Below are 11,527 nucleotides of genomic sequence, written 5' to 3'. Positions count from 1 at the left end.
TCTAGCGCTGCGATGCAGTGTCTTAGCCCGCTGTACCACTCGGGAGATCCCTATCAACACGGCATTAAAAACATAAACTTGACTTCTCCCTACTTCCACTCACGCTGCAGCTGAAATGAATGAGGAGAAAAGTATCAATAGGCCTGCGTTTTATTATTAGCAGCTCGTCTATTTTAATATGAGGATGTGGTGAGACTGGAGTTTCTCCATCAGGCGGAAGACGGTGTCCCATCTCTCTGGTCAGTCTCACTGGAGGAAAGCAGGGACCGTGAGAGGCAGACCCTCTGCTGCGCTCTCCCTCCCACCGCTCAGACTAATGCTGTGTTCAAGACAACTGGGAACTACAGTTACTCGGGAAATCAAAGTCGGAATTCCAAGTCTGGAAACTCTGGCATCTTTGTAGAGCTCCGACCTGAAGATCACGGATATCATTATTTGATCAGATGCACCATCAGTCCAGTACAATAAAAAGCTAATTATTTCAATTTATGCTCAGCTGTGCCTCAAGTGCTACACGAACTGATCTATTTTGTGATATGTTTTTAGACGCACAATATTGGTGGGCCAAGAATATCGCCAATATGCTGTGAAAATGTATTAGGCCTACAGCACAAACCTCATTCCTGCAGAACACTTTTGAAGTCATGTTTTTTTTTAAAGAAATCTAAGCGGTAGAGCTCGGTTTGCATTTTGACTGTGAAAGTGATCTTTAAGGGAGCATAGCCTGACTAGATGAAAGCTATGTTCATGATATTTTGTACACTCAGTGTATTTTACTATATTTGTTCACTATGTATTTCACGACATGTATGCAATGTATACAATACAACAACAATTTTTTTTAAACCACTTAAATTCAACTAATTCTAATCCGAAAATAAACTAATTATCTAAGCGTGTGATGCCCTACTCTGAGAGGAGAAACAAAAAAAGAGAAAGACAGTTCAAGTAAAGACAACTTTATATTCTAATCGAGAAGTGTGGGCAGAGACACACAACCCAACCTCATGAATTCAAATGGTGGCTGCCCCAGAACGCCAATGTCGTCTCTCCTCCCTCTCCTTCCTGCTGCTACCAATTTTTATTTTTCATATGGGTCCTTAAAATGGCAAATGTAACTCATTGCGTGCCCTTCTTTCACTCCCAGCTCCCCCCTGGAGACTGAGGCGGTCAAAAGTCAAGGAAATTCAGATTCCAAACAAACCAAACATCTCAACAATTCTATAGGCAACGGAGCAAACTCCGGGCCCCCTCCATGACAGATTCCATAATATTCTAAATGGTAATTATTAGTTTTTAGGACATGACTGCCACAATGCAAAATAAAAAGAGAGAGAAAAGGGAAGGGAGGAATGAGAGAGAAACAAAGACAGAAACAGAGAGAGTAAGAGGAAGGAAATGAAGAGACTGAAAGACAACAAGAGAGAAAAGAAGAGAAAGAAAGAGGAAAAAAACTGAAGATATGTAAATAGGGAGTCAGAGTTCAGGAGGAAACGGTCTAAATAATGTGGGGCCCTGACCTGAGGGCTGGGTGTTTGGGGGCCAGTGGCCATCTCTCAGTGGTTATTATTATGTTTGGGAGAGGTCATCAGTGTGTGAGGAAAGAGGGCTCTCTCTCTCTGAGGCAGCCCGGGGAATAAGGAGAGTTGAGGGCCAGCGGAGGGCACGGCCAGGGTCACTGGCTGTCGTTAGCGATGCAACGATGTTAGCGACGCTCACCTCACCTTCAAGTTTAGGCAGGCAGACAGGCAGGCAGGCAGGCAGGCAGGCAGGCAGGCAGGCAGGCAGGCAGGCAGGCAGGCAGGCAGGCAGGCAGGCAGGCAGGCAGTACCACTATAACTCAGGCCTTACTGGGCAAAGTGCCATTTGTTTGGAAGTAGTGTACACACATCCAGTAAATTGCAGGAGCAGCGCACAAAAAAGTAAATAAAAAAGCATAGGTAAACTGTTAGTTGCTCTTGTAGTTTTAATTGTGCAACATATCAATTACACCTCCTGAATTTTCAGTTCCAAATACTTTCCCCTGGTAACTTTTGTTCAGTGTAAAGTAACTCATAATGGATCATGAATCGGTTTTTAAAGATTGAATTTGATTATAGATCTTCAATGATCACAGTTGTGCTCTATCGCCATGTGTACCATAAGTGGGAATGAACCAGGCTGGACAAAGGCTTGAAGAGAAAAGAGAGAGAAAAAAAGAGAAAAATATAGAAAAATATAGAAAAAAAGAGAAAAAGAAAGAGAGAGCGAGAGAGAGAGAGAGAAAGAGAGAGAGAGAGAGAGAGAAAGAGAGAGAGAGAGAGAGAGAGAGAAAGAGAGAGAGAGAGAAAGAGAGAGAGAGAGAGAGAAAGAGAGAGAGAGAGCTTGAGTGGTAGATGAATGACAGCAGAAGGGCTCTTACATAGCAACAAATTCATGACACAGCGCATGGCCGGCCTGTCCAAAAACACGGGACACGACGATTAGAACTCATCTCGGCTTACAAAAGGCTCAAAAGACCACAAAAGGTGTTATTTTCATTGAAGAGATGGAGCTGAGCCCCATAGGCGCTAAAAGAGCCTGGGTCCCTTTCATTGTCAAGCATTTATTTTCTTTTTCTCCAACAACACCCTGCTCTTTATCAGCACAATTACGCCACAAACAGTCTCATCACGGACCCAACTGTCCTCTCCAATCGGCTCCATTTCCACAGGCAACCTAATTAGTTCTAGAGAGAGAGAGAGAGAGAGAGAGAAAGGAGGAGGGGGAGGAGAGGGAAAAAGCCCCAGGTATCATGTCCACCTGTGTGTGTTTGCGAGTTTCTCGTCCCACTTCTTTTTTTTGTTGCCCGGAGAAATGAAGAAAGCCTTCAAAGGAGTGATTGTGCGGCGTTGTGGCTGAAGTGGTCTGTTGGTAAGCGGCAGCGGGGCGAAGGCGGACAACACAACAAACATGGCGGGATCTAATCAGGGCCCCGGCTAATGTAAACAATGTCATTTTTTGCCCTTAATGAGCCAATTTTCCTCGGATACGAGAGGCTAACAATTGGGGCAGCGGCTTTGATGTGTTTCATTTGAAGGTTTGTTTGTGATCGCTGGCACTTTTGTTGGAAGCCACACGCGGGGGCCTCTTTCATCTCCCTGCTTGAAAAGGGAGAGCCACGAGGCACGTCTGACTTGGGTACAAAAAAAAGGGAAAAAAAGAGAAAGAAAAAAATAGATGACAAACACCCCTTTTTTCAAAAAACAATCTCTCATCAGCTGACCTACCCCTCCCTCCTACTCATCCTAGCCTCCTCAGAACACACACACAACGGTGGTGTCCAGAACTAAAACAACGCGGGCGAAACCAGGGTCGGGTGTCTATTGCGATCAAATGCCGTGCTCATTAAAAAAGGCGCCCCAGTGAGTGCGGAAGCTTCATTAACATGGCGCTGACAAAAGGTGATGTAGACCAAAGAGGCAGCCGGCGGGCCAGGTGTGTGTGGCGCGGCGCCTTTCAAGACCGCACCGAGCTCGGACTCTGACCGTCAGCCGACACTGACCAAGAACAGGCTTGTTCCGGTGGCGGTGAGAGAGAGAGACAGAGAGAGAGAGAGAGAAAGGAAGACAGAGAGAAAGAGAGGGAGACAGAGAAAGAGAGCGGGGGAGAGAGAGAGAGAGAGAGAGAGAGAATGAGGAGACAGAGAGAGGGGATGAGAAAGCAGAGGAGACAGAGAAAGAGAAGGAAACAGAAAGAGAGCGAGTGAGAGAGAGAAAAAGGGAGACAGAGAGAGAAAGAAAGAGAAGGGGAGAGGCAGGAAGAGATAAGGAGAGAGGGAAGTAGAGAGAAAGAGAGAGGAATGGATACAGAGAGAAGGAAATAAATAGAGGTATATGGAGAGAGTGTGTCAGGGTAAGAACCTCATCACGGTCACCCTCTCATCTGTACATCAATCACTTAGTATTCATAAATTAATCAGTGAAAAGAGGGATATTTTTTATCTGATCTCGTACAGAGCATTTTTCTAACACAGTTCCTGACCCAGACTAAAATATATCATTATGTCTGATGTCACTATCAATGTGTCATTCCATTAGCAATTACCAGAATGAACATACTGTACACTGAACACCCGGCTCTCGTACGTGACTTGTTCCTTTTAGCCACTAGTGGAGCAAAGGGCCTATCGTACTATTTCATTCATACTCCACAATAATTCAACCTCCTACCCAAGGTCTTCGTGAATCACCTGTACGAACGCAGTCAACTTTCTAAGTTGGAGAGTTGGGACGGTCTGACAGAACAAAAAAACAAGAAGAACGTGACAGAGGGAGGCAGAGCGAGAGTGAGAGGAAAAAAATAGATGAATGCATAATGTTGGAGGGTTGGCGGTAGGAAAAGCTGGGTTGATGTCCAAAGGCGATGGGAGCGTGTGTGTCCAGGCCGGTTCCAATCAATCAGTGTAGTGGAGGTGAAGTAAACTCCAGGCTAGTCAGCCCAGGACCCAGAACACACCTCTCTGCCTATGAGTCAGGGGCCCTCTGGGGCCACACACACCACACCTGCCGGGCCCTGCAGTAACCAACTGTCAAGTCTACAACTACACGTGTGCCCCCATGTCTGTTAACTGGTGTGTTTGTATGCGTGTGTGTGTGTGTGTGTGGGAGGGAGAGAGGAGGGTGCTGTTTGTGTGTGTGTGTGTGTGTGTGTGTGTCCAGGAATAAAGAAAGAAACAAAAGTTGTATGGCTCAGCTGGTGAGGTGGGAGGACTGAGAGACCCTTAAGGGTATATAAGGGGGGAAGGAGATGACCAATAATGCTATATTAACCTCTTCAATCACCTCTTCTATCACCCCCCCCCCCCCACTACAAATCAACTATAAACAGCCTGCCAGGTGTGTGACTGGTCTGAAAACACACACACACACATTGAGGTACACCACAAAAACAACAAGATTCTCCTCCCTGGCTCCTTTCAAAAACATGCACTCCCTCATCAAACAGTCAGTGCTCTGTCTTACAACATCCGAGTCCCCCAAAGAATCCTTTCCATATCCGTTTCAACATAACAATTTGTGAAATAATAGTGGACTATCCTGAAAAATGAGACAACTTACTGCACTCACTTCCAGGGCATGACTTAGGAAACCCCCAGCCGACCGCAGAAGAAACGCTGAAAAACAGAGCTGTTTTTTTTTGGGGGGGGGGGGGGGGAATCAATAATGTCTTGTGATATGAACCATTTCCCCATTGGATTTTCCTTTGCTCTGCACATTCTTCCCTGTGCGCCCCTGAGGTATATAGCAGTACTTTGTTACAGTGTTGTAGCTGTAAGCCTTGGAGACCGTCTTGCTGTGCTGGAGCATATTAGCCAGGCCCATGTCAAAGAGGGCTAGAGCTGGCCTGGCATGGGATACATGTGTCTGTCTGCTCGCTGGGCAGAGAGTGAGAGACAGAGAGATGGAGAAGAGATTTGGGGGGGGGGGGGGGGGGGGCAATGTCCTGATCAAAAAATACATGGGGATATTGGGCAAACTTCACCTTTGTTCAGGCCTACAACTTGGGTAAAAGTGAAATTCTATTGTTGTACCAAAAATGTATAATCACATCACTTTTTTTTATGGCAATATGGTGTCAGATTTGACAGTAAAAGACAGACAGCTGGGAGAGCTGCATGGCAGTTCAGGTTGAAGAAGGGGATGAGACCGAATGAGAAGAGGTGACAGAGGAGAGAAGGCTGACAAATTCACAGCTGATGGCTATTTAGAAGCAAAGCAAACACATTTCCCCTTACAGCAGAAGCCAGGGCTTGAACACTTCTCATTTTCTTCTGTTTATTTCCCCCTCTCCGCGGTAAATTTGTTTGTTTTGCATAATACTATTGTGGTGGAGGGATCGTGGTGTGGTGTAGGGGGTCGTGCTGTGGTGTAGGGGTCGTGGTGTGGTGGAGGGATTGTGGTGTGGGGACCATCTCTGACCCCCTCTCCCAAAGCACCCCATCCCCTCCCTCCTCCTAACTCTGTCTCCCTGCCCCCTCAATCCTCCCCCTCCGCCCCCCTTACTCACCGCCCCTCCACGCTCCCTGTCCCCGTCTCTCCAGGACGGCAGTTGTCAATCATGTGCTTCTCCCAGAATCCCTCTGGAACTCATTGTGCCCGCCGGTCGCCGGCGGAGGCGAGCGCCTGCGAGGCAGCGGAGAGCCGCAGATGGAGGGAGCGCTGTCAATCATTGTCACTAATTATTAATTTCTGTCACTCAGCCCCTGTGGCTACGACACGCTCCGGCTCTCTCCCCCTCCCTCCTCCTCCTCCTCCTGCTCAGTCCCTCTCTCCCCATTGCTTGTTCTCGGCCCCTCTCCCTCCCACTCGCACTCAGTCCCTCTCTCCGGCCCTCTGTCTGTCTCACTCGGTCCCGCTCCCCCCTCTACTAGCCTCTCCCAGTGGCAAGTTGATTTGGTATGCCACCCCGGCAACTGCAAAGTTCAACCTTTCATTATGTGGCGCACACACACACACAACACTTTCTCCACCCGGGTCAGTCCCCTTGACTCACTGCTCCGCCTTTTAATTGTATGCTGCATGCCCTCCCCCCACTGCCCTCCTGCACCCCCCACCCCCACATCATTGTTCCTTACGGAGTGCAAAAAGAGCGAGGGAAGACCTGGTGGTTAGGTTGAAAAGTCCTGTCCGTTGCATTGGTTCAGGTTTTGATTTGACTTTGATGAACTCGCCGCCCGTTTCAATTTGCATGCGTGTGGCTTTGGCGCTCTGATGTCATTTAATGGGTGGTAATGAAGGATCGTGACCTTGTGTGTTTAACTGATGCAACACTGGTCCACTTCCTCTAAAAGGTTTGAATCCGTTTCTTCTCACCTCATTACTGGAGGTGGTGGCCAGGCCGGGCGAAAGGCCTATCCACAGTTAGCAAAGACACACATTCAGAGGTACACACACACACACACACTTGTGCATGTATGCAAGCATACACATCCATTTATCCACACACATACACTTCTCCTCCTGCCCCCTCGCCACTTCCTCCCTGGATTACTATTCGGGACGGGGACATGGCCCTGTTCTAATGAGGGGCAGAGGCAGGGGCCAGCTGGACATCAGTGATCCCGGAGCTCTCCCTACATCCCTCCTTCCACACACCCAGTGCCACAAATTCTGCATTAGCCCTCCTCTACCCCTAACCTTCTGTCTCTCACCCCCTCCCTTCCTCCCACCCTCCCTTGATCGCTCGCTTCCTCCCTCCCTCCCTCCCTCCTCGGCGTCTGTCTGCCTCTCGGGTCGGTCCTTCCTGGTCCCTTCTCTTTCCTCTCTCTGACATCTGTTACTTTTCTTTCGCATCTCCTTTTTATTCCTCCTTTGTGTCCCCTCCTCATTCTCCCTCTTCATCACTTCTTCGTTGTCATTCCTCTTCTTTTCTCATCTGATCCGCTCTCTCCCTCACAACAGTGTTTGTGTGTCTCCCTACTCAGCACCTCTGTGGAGACAGGGTTTATTGGGGTAATGCATTTATCACTGCTGCAAGGCAGGGCCTCACCTCCTCCTTTGAACTGGTGAGTAATGAAAATGGGATCATTTCTGACAACACCTACTGTGGTGTGTGTGTGTGTGTACAGGCTTGCACCCCCCACACACACAAACATCCACTCAAATACACAGAGAAAGACGTGCGTGCGCACACACACACACACACAAATAGAAATGGCATGTGTTAGCACACACACCTACACACGTAGCCCCATGAGTCAGCCATGCTCCCAACTTAAGGTGGTGGACTGAGTTTAGTGAACATGCACCACATTTGTCATGTTCTCTATTCCATTTACATTAATATTCCATTTAAATTGGATTTAAGAAAAAAAAAAAAAGTAGCTCTACAATTGTTACATTTACCAATCTTAAATTGTAAAGAAATGTTTTGTGCTAAATAAAAAGTCAGTCTGTCCGAAGAAGGCGAACTGTTTAAAATGTGAACATTGTGCCCCTCGTCTATTTAACATGTCTTCTGCAAGTTCATTAACTGACATGAATTTATGTGCTTTCATTCTCTTGTTTAAAATGAAAATGTGACAGAGAATTTCATTGTCTAGCTAATTGTGGGACAAAACGTATGTAAATTGCTCACCAATTACACAGCACTTCGGCATATGCAATGAAATGTCCCCATTATCTGTCCTCTGTGCGGTTTAACTTGTCGTTCTTACATCTGTCGACATTCAACCGTTTTGTTCAAATTTGACTTGAATATAGAGAATATTAAGCGTTCCACTGCTGAACCCACAAGACATGTTATTAAATTACTTGACCACTAAACATCAGGAAGCCTCTATACCATATCAAATATCAAAACATAAAAAAAACACAAAATATCTCATTTAGGGATGAAAAAAATAACTATTTATGCCTTCTTAAAATAAAGCATTAGGACACACCTGATAACTAGAAAAGGGGAAGAATGTGTTGAATTTTGTGCCAATGGTCCTAGTTGGATTTACAACAAAAAAAAGAATTTTAAAACAGGTAAGGGCTAAGGGGCGATTGCCAGGGGTGCTTGTCCAGTCTCATTCTATTTACTGTTGAGTTGGGGATTTCTTCTACGCAGCTCAAATGATCCCATCACCACAGGTGTTAAAGCCGGGCTCTGATTGTCCGTGACAGAGTAAACATCACGAGGGCTTCAGGAACGTCAAAGTCTGGGAGACGGACAAGGTCGGGGCAGGCCTGACACTAAAGTTTCATCAAAACACAGAGCTTTGAAAACAACCTAAAAATGCCCCTACTTCTAACAAGCCCAAATACATTGACACAATACTACCTGTATGCATGTGTTCTAAATGATTACTAATGTGCAGCGATGACAAATACATCATTTGCCGTTACTAAACTGCAAACTGGAGTATTGCTGACTACAATGCCAAAATGTGCAGAAAAACGAGGAAATGTGTTGCATTGCGGATGCCGGTGATATTTGGTATTCATATGCCCCTCAAGGTGTGCCCACGAGCCATGTGTGAAAGAAAGGAGAGTAGGGAACTGGAGGAGAATTGCCTCTGCAGTGTTGAAGATGCCATTAATGCTCGCTGATCGCTCTCCCACATTTAAATAACAATACTGCAGTGAGGGAAACCACTGGTGTGGATCCAAGCTGCAAAACACCCATCTCCCACTGTTTCTGTGTGCACGTGTCCAAGTGTGCACACATGTGAATCCATCAGTGTGTGTGTGGGTGTGTCCGTGCGTGTCAGGTTTTGTGCATGCATGTGTGTGTGCATTGAGTACAAGTGAGTGTACAGTTCCAAGGGCCTACACTCCAATGTTCTGCACAAATTTCAGGGCCATACCATTAGCATGTCGATCTTGTGTTATTGTGTTCCTGTGTGTTGCTTGCCTGGCCCCAGATACTGTATAAGGAGCAAGAGGCTGAGAATGGACCAGTGGATGCAATGGATGTAGGCTGGGCTATTGTCTGTGTCCACCTGTCCGTGCCTATTGGTCTCTCTCCACCTCTCCACTCGTGTTCTCTGTGTTACGTATCAGCACATCTCCATCCACTGTCACATTCCGCTCCATTCCTCTACAGTCATCTTCCTCTAATCCTCTGTCCCATGGCTGGTTACATGTAGTTGCTCTCGTTTTCTTGTGCACGCACACACACGCTCGGCGGCAGGATGCAATCCGTCACACTCACTTCTCACTTGCACTCTCTCAGTGTGTTGCCCCTGGAATGCTCTAAGGGGCAAACACACACACACACACACTCTCTCGCTTAAATAAAGAAGAATAAAGAAGACAGATCACTTCCGATGAGAATACTAAGTATACGACCAGACTATAAGAAACTCGTCAGTACAACAAGATAGTTAGCTTTAGAGCAAAATAGAGAAAGCAGAGTCCCAGGGACAGAGACTAAGTATAGAACGTAGTGTCTCGCAGTGCCATTTGAATACATGGCTCCAGTAGTTACCATGGAGAGACTGCACTTCACACAGCATCAGGACATCGCTCTGCTGGATGTCCATGCTGCTGCTTCACAGTGCCATAGAAGGGTGTGCGTGTCTGTGCACACACACACACTTCTACATGCACAAGTGTGTGTGTGTGTGTGTGTGTGTGCGCGCGCATCAGGGCTCCATGGTTCTCATTGCAGTCTCCCTGTAATGCGCTCCTCTTCCTGAGAAGACCCAGCAGCATTAGACTCCTCTGTCTCCTATGCTCACATACAGGCCTCTCTTAGAAAAAGGCCTCATCAACTGCACCGAATCCTTTAATAGATGTTGTCTTCTTAAAATCGGGATTTGAACATGATTTTTCGTTTTTTTTGTCTTCTCCAATGATGCCGATCATTGTCACCTAAGCAAGGCATGACGTCATACCGAAGGTCTGTTTCCAGTCACACTGATTAAAAAGAGAGAGAGAGAGAGTTTAGAACGCAGGGCTGGAGGGGGTACAGTAGTGCCCTGATTAGTCTGGCAGCAACAGTGTCAGACACTCAGCAGGGGGGGGGGCTGTGTGTTTGTGTGCAAGCCTCAATGGTGGTTGAGGCTGAATTGGCGAAGTAGCAGTAATGAGTAAAGAGAGGCCTAAAGCCAAGATCTGTTTCCTCACAACTAACTGGATTTATCATTCACCTGTGGAGATTCAAAGACGATGGGAGGAAATGTATCACTGCAGAGAGGCCTTCACTCCTCCATCACAGACTGTCTGTCTGCCTCGCCCTCCCTCCCTCCCTCTCTCTCTCTCTCTCTCTCTCTCTGGCTAAGGTCCAGAAACTCCAACCCAGTGTTCAGTCTCAGTCTAGAAAATGACTGGAGGGCTGACATTCCACTGTCAACATCCATCTCCACAGTCTACATCACTGTCCCATGTCACCACACCACACTGAGCAGAGCTAGCACAAATTTGTTATACCCCAAAAACGCTGCCTAATGACTCTCTCCCTCTGCCAAGCCTGTTAAACATGCTGCCACATCCCCCGTACGGCCCCATTTTGGTTCTCCAAATGACCAGAACATCCTTGGTGAAGTGGAAACTGCATATGTTATAAACCCAACACCAGATGAAACGCGGAGAGCATGCAATATGGTTTTCATGATCCCTCTGAATACTGAGCGAGAACTGGGTGAGTGATCCAAATGTCTAGCAGTAACTACACTGGTCATGCATACTCAAGCACACACACTCACAGTCAGTTGCACACACACAGTCAGTCACACACACACTTGGAGGAGTATGGACGAGTGTGAACAGGCAAGTCTAGTCCCAGTGATAATCCAGTGCTTCTCTCGCGTTTCATTAACTTTGCACACGCAGACACACACACACACACACACCATCCCATATCCCCTCCACACACCCACACATCCGATACACACACAAACGCACACCACTTTACCCCCTCCACACACACACACACAAACACAGGGCTGCCTGCCTGTCTGTCTGTCTCTAGGCCTGTGTCTGCATCCAGTTGTATCTGCATGAGGCTGAGATAATGGCATCTGTCACTGCTCCTTTTGTCACTGTGGCTGCTCTGCTACTGCCCATTAGCTGGCTGT

This window comes from Oncorhynchus clarkii, chromosome 2 (genome assembly GCF_045791955.1).
Source record: "Oncorhynchus clarkii lewisi isolate Uvic-CL-2024 chromosome 2, UVic_Ocla_1.0, whole genome shotgun sequence".
In the NCBI taxonomy this organism is placed as follows: domain Eukaryota; kingdom Metazoa; phylum Chordata; class Actinopteri; order Salmoniformes; family Salmonidae; genus Oncorhynchus; species Oncorhynchus clarkii.
This window is presented reverse-complemented; position numbering follows the sequence as displayed.